The sequence below is a fragment of the Nyctereutes procyonoides genome, unplaced genomic scaffold (assembly GCF_905146905.1).
Source record: "Nyctereutes procyonoides isolate TBG_1078 unplaced genomic scaffold, NYPRO_anot_genome, whole genome shotgun sequence".
Classification (NCBI taxonomy): Eukaryota; Metazoa; Chordata; class Mammalia; order Carnivora; family Canidae; genus Nyctereutes; species Nyctereutes procyonoides.
Genome location: NW_026575159.1, coordinates 15001120 through 15006741, shown reverse-complemented (window position 1 = coordinate 15006741; position 5622 = coordinate 15001120). Strand labels below are relative to the sequence as shown.

At 38.2% G+C, this 5622-nt stretch overlaps 1 non-coding gene across 1 annotated transcript; it reads left to right on the top strand.

Moving 5' to 3' along the window:
- Window positions 1–3609: 3609 nt before the first annotated feature.
- Window positions 3610–3682, top strand: TRNAK-UUU (transfer RNA lysine (anticodon UUU)). The gene has a single exon. It is a non-coding gene; the product is annotated as a tRNA-Lys (tRNA).
- The last annotated feature ends 1940 nt before the right edge of the window (window positions 3683–5622 follow it).

Genomic DNA, 5622 nt, shown 5'->3' with positions numbered 1-5622 from the left:
ATAGTGAAAAGCAGGGACATGATCTAATTCTAAATGTTTTCATTGGTATGTTCTAGAAATCCATTTTTAGGGATCCCTGGGTGGCGCAGCAGTTTGGCGCCTGCCTTTGGCCCAGGGCACGATCCTGGAGACCCGGGATCGAATCCCACATCGGGCTCCCGGTGCATGAAGCCTGCTTCTCCCTCTGCCTGTGTCTCTGCCTCTCTCTCTCTCTCTCTGTGACTATCATAAGTAAATAAAAATTTAAAAAAATAAAAAAAATAGAAATCCATTTTTAGCATTCTTCTTTTTGCCATGTACATATCCTGCCTTGACTATTTCACTTCTCCCATTGCTTCAGTTCTTAGCTAAGAAACACACAATTATCAATGGCAAAATGAACCTATTTCAATACACATAGTAAGAACAAAGGAGTTCTGAGGAGAAAGAGATTATGTCTGACGTAGAATCCAAGAAGGGGTAATGTTGCTGAGTGTTTGGAAATGAGAAGAATTTCCTAGAACTGGTCATAAATGGGGAAGATATTACAAATACGTGTAAGGGCCAGAGCACATGAAAAGTTAAAAAGAAGAAATCACTGAAAAAGTTAAAAAGAAACCCAGTAAGCTAGTTTTACTGATGTAAAAATACCTGTTCTGAAATAGGAAGAGATGATGTCAGAAAGATAAACTAGGGCTGGATTTCTGAAAGTCTTGAGTGCCAAATTAAGAATCTGAAACAATAAAAACAAAAACCATGATAATCATAATGTATTGATATTTCTCTGCCTTTTTTCTGCTTGCATTTCTCCATGGTTTACTCCCAAAATTGTTTCTGATATTGTTCTTGCATAAGATGGTGATTATTATATTTTCTGAAAAGTGAAAAAATAAAAACCCATCATTAATTCAACCAAATAAGTGCTGTCACTTCTAATCTTCTTAATTACACAGGTTGAAAGGCATTACGGGAAGATTTGGCAACATTTGGAAAAACGACCACTCAGAGTTAGAGAAATAAGTCCAAATGATACATGATTTTCAGGGAAATTTCTTAAATCTTTCCAACAAGAATGGACATGGCCCATTCTTCATCCAGGCATGTTGACTATTAACGTCACAATCCATTTGCAATGGAAGTAAACGTTCAGGGCTAGAACAGATTGCTAGTGAAAGCTTAATGACCAGAGGTCTCAGAAAACTTGGCAACCAAATGCTAAGTATGCTTACTGAGGCTGGAGAAGAAAAGCTTTAATTAGTGGTCATCAAAGCACAAAGCAAAGGGTCAGCACACCTACTTAGCCAATGTCTCTTTGAAGTAAAACTTACTGGGCTGCTGATTCCCCACACATCCCTGCAAACAGGTGCCCATGCTTCCCATGCTGCTTTACTCTCCTTTTCCCTCTCTGTGTGTGAATAGTCTGCCAAGTGGAAGGAGACCTGCCAAGATGCTGAGCTTGAACCTGGACATACACTCCCCAAAACTTACAAGGCTTAACCCACCCACTCCAACAGTATGCTGATCCTAAACCAACCTATGGTGAAATAGGCCAAAATTGTTCCTATGTTCTACCTTTAACTTGGTGCCATTTTTTTTGAGACTGAAGGAATTTTATTTCACTAAATTTAAACTCTAGCCCAAGGAGATGACGCTAGATAAGTTTTTATAGATAGGCAGTCCATCAGTGGGATGGGAGTAGCAGTAAGAGTATCTGTCGGTGAAATGGATTGGTCACATAATATGCTAGCAGGATTGGCTAATTGTCCTTGTTTCAAATCATCTTCTCCATCAGCTTGAAACTTCATCACTAGAAATTAATTTACTTGAGTCTTAAAGTTTTCCACTCTTTAGGATACCGCTAGTAAAGTGCAAATACCTCTGAAAGCACTAGCACCCCAGGTTTCATCAGCTGCCCCTTCAGGGGAGTGGGATGCAGGCTGGATAACTGGTTTGGAGGAGGGAGATTACAATAGGAAAGACACAGATATTAAAAGATGTAGTAGAATGACAAAGGCACTATTTTCCTCTGCACCATTCTGTGAGAGAATGGGAGGAAGGCACCACTGTTTCCAACTTAATCTTCTCTACCTCAGTAATTCAGACTTCTGACATTTCTTGAATTCTAATCACCTGGCCTCACCTGAAGAGAACCTTATTAAAAGCAACAAGAACACCATAATGGTGGGAAGAAAATCAGGACAAATTTGAAGCATATTTAAGTTGGAGTCATAATTGGAAACTTTCTTGGAGTGAAGTTAGGGCTGGGAGTACAGGAAGGTAAGAGATGCCATGTGTGATCACTACATGTTTTCGTTTTTCTAGAAACACAGGTTTTAATTTTTCTGGGATAAATGCCCAGGAGTTCGCTCACTGAGTCCTATGGTAAGTGTACATTTAGTTTTTTAAGAAGTAGCCATGGTATTTTCCCCAAAGCTGGTAACATTTTACATTCGCACTAGCAACATATGAGAGATCCGACAGAATTTGGTGTTGTGACTATTTTCTATTTTAGCTGTTCTAACAGGTACATAGTTATATCTCACCATCATGGTTTTAATTCCCATTTCCCTAATGGCTAGCGATGATAAATGTCTTTTCATGTGCTCATTTGCCATCTGTAGTCTCATTTTAGTGAAAAGTCTCTCCATGTCGTTTGCTCATTTTCTAACTAGATTTTTTTAATGTTGAGTTTTGAGAGTTCTTTATATATTATAGTAATAAGTTACTTGTTCAGGTATGTGGCTTGCAAATATTTTCTGTAGGTCTGTAGCTTGTCTTTTTCTTTTTAAAAAAATTATTTAAATTCAATCTGCCAACATGATATAACACCCAGTGCTCATCTCATCATATGCCCTCCTTAATGCCCATTGCCCCGTTACCCATCCCCTCACCCTCCTCCCCTTCTGCCACCTTTTGTTGTCCCTTTTTAAATTCCTGAAATTCTGTGTGCCATTGATGTAATAAAATAGCACACATTATTTTATGGTAGTTGGTACCATGGGTACTGCATGAGGTTTACACATTATTTTCTTTGTATTTGGTCAACATTCCATTTGTCTTCATGCATAGAAAAACCAATAAATAACGTCTTCACTTAATGAAAAAACAATCACTGACTCAATAAAAACTCCTGGTTTGGACTGTGCAAGGCAGGTGCAGCCCCCCAGGGACTAAACACTGCTGCCTTCTTCAGGGTGGGATTTTGTCCCCATGGACTCCCCTTACTGGGCTCCAAAAATGTGTGATGAGCCACGAGCACTGTTTCAACTGCAGGCCACTCCCGTCTCTGAATGAGTTGGATCACTTTGAAACGTGGAGGAGAAAGCAAGAAGTGACCCTGCATCACCCCCCACCCCCTGGGTAGTCCTCAGGAACCCAGTCGGCAATCATTGACACTAGGAATAATCTTCTTCTCCCTGGAGTTGTGCACGGGACGCCTCTGCTGGGTGAACTTACACTGTGACAGTTAGGTGATCCGTGTAATGATTAGATGACCCAGGTCATTGAGCCACACTTTTGGAGGACCCTCGAAGTTCCTGAAACCTTGGATCATTCCTGCCTTTCCTGGTAATCCACATAGTTCATGGAATTTAGTTATTTATAAAATAAAGTAACCACCTCTTGTTGAGGGCCTGGGTAGCTCAGTTGGTAGAGTGTCAGTCTTTTAATCTGAGGGTCAAGGGTTCAAGTCCCTGTTCAGGCAAAACATGCTCTTCTTATTTCAGCCACTAGTAGAAGAGGGACTCTGCACTTGGCCCAGATAAACTCCGTCTTTACCGACTTTTTAAGGGCCTTTAGCTCTTTGATTTCTGGGGTTCCCCAGCTCTTCACCACATAAGTCCTGCAGACTCTGCGAAACATAGTTGATAAACTAAAGTTCAAACATGTTTTGAAATTGTGTTAGCCAACTGCTTTGGACGTTCATTAAAAAGCTTCTCAGGGGCACCTGGCTGGCTCAGTCGGTAGAGGATTTGACTCGATCTCTGGGTTGTGAATTCGAGTTCTTCGTTGGGTGTGGGGATTACATAAAAATAAAATCTTGAGAAAAAATAGCAACACTCTCTTTCTGGGATTTAAATATGCTGTAAACGCTCTGGAAGTGGGGTTCTCTGCATTTGTTCTGTAGACAGTACCATAGATTTTTCTAAGATTTTAAGTGATTTTTAGACAAAAAGTCAAGGTTTTCACCTGCTGGGTACTGTGTGTGTGAAATATGACTATATTTGCTTCATCATTGTTCCACTTGTTTCCACCATGTGATATATCCGCAGGAGAAGAACACCTTGTCTGAAAAACTGTGTGTGTGTTTTTTTTTATCTTCTTAATAGGGTCTCAGAGCAAAAAACAATATTTTAAGGAAACCCATTTTGATTTTTTTCATTTATGAATAATGCATAGATGTTTATGTCTAAAAACTCTTTACCAAACTTTAGATCTCAAATATTTTCTCTATGTTATCTTCTAAAAAGTTTTATAATTTTATATTTTATTATTTTTTAAAGATTTTATTTATTTATTTATTTATTCATACATTCATTCATGAGAGACAGACAGAGAGAGTGGCAGAGACACAGGCAAGGAGAGAAGCAGGCTCCAGGCAAGGAGCCTGATGCGGGACTCGATCCCAAGAGTCCAGGATCATGCCCTGAGCCAAAGGCAGACCCTTAAATGCTAAGCTGCCCAGGCATCCCTAATTTTATATTTTATATTTAAATTTAATCCTATTTGAGTAAACTTTTGTATGAGGAATGAGGCGTAGGTTGAAGGTTTTGTTGTTTTTTTGGGGGGTGCCTGTTGATAGGTAATTTACTCCAGTGAAACTGTCTGGGCTTTGAGATTTCTACCCTGAGAGGTTTTAAATTATGAATTCAATTTCCTTAATATTCAGAGGATTAAAAAATATATTCAGAGGATTATTCAAAAATATTTTTCATATTGAATTAGCTGTAATTTTCAAAGAATTGATCTATTTTATTTAACTTGTCAAATTTTCATGGAGTTGTTCACAGCATTCGCTTACCATATTTTTGATGCCTGAAGGATCTGTAGTGATAGCTATTGTTCCATTCAGATATGTCTTTTTTTCTTTGTCAGTCTCGCTATAAGTTTTCTATCTTATTGATCTTTTCAAAGAACATTTTTATTTCTTTGATTTTCTGCTTTGTTTTCCTCTTTTCAATGTAATTGCTTTCTGCTCTTGTATTTATTATTTCCTTCTTTAGGATTTATTTTGTTCTCTTTTTCCTCTGGTGTCTTGAAGCGGGAGCTTAGATTATTGATTTAAGACTTTCTCTTTTCTAATGTAAGCATTTAGTGATATACATTTTTCTCTCAGCCTGGGGGCTTTAGCTGCGTCTTACAACTTGTAGTATGTTTCATTTTGATTTCAATTCACTTCAGTGCATTTTTGAATTTCCTTTGAGACTTTTTCTTTGATCCATAAATTAATTTTAAATGTGCTATTTAGCTTACAAGTATCCTTAGATTTACCTTTTACTTTCTGTTATTGTTTCTTATTGTGATTCCATTGTCGTCATAGAATATATTCCATATGACTTAAGTTATTTTAAATTTTTTGAAATATTTTTTATGGCCCAGGGGTAGGTTGGGGTACATCCTTACCTCTTAGCAAAGGCAGAAGGC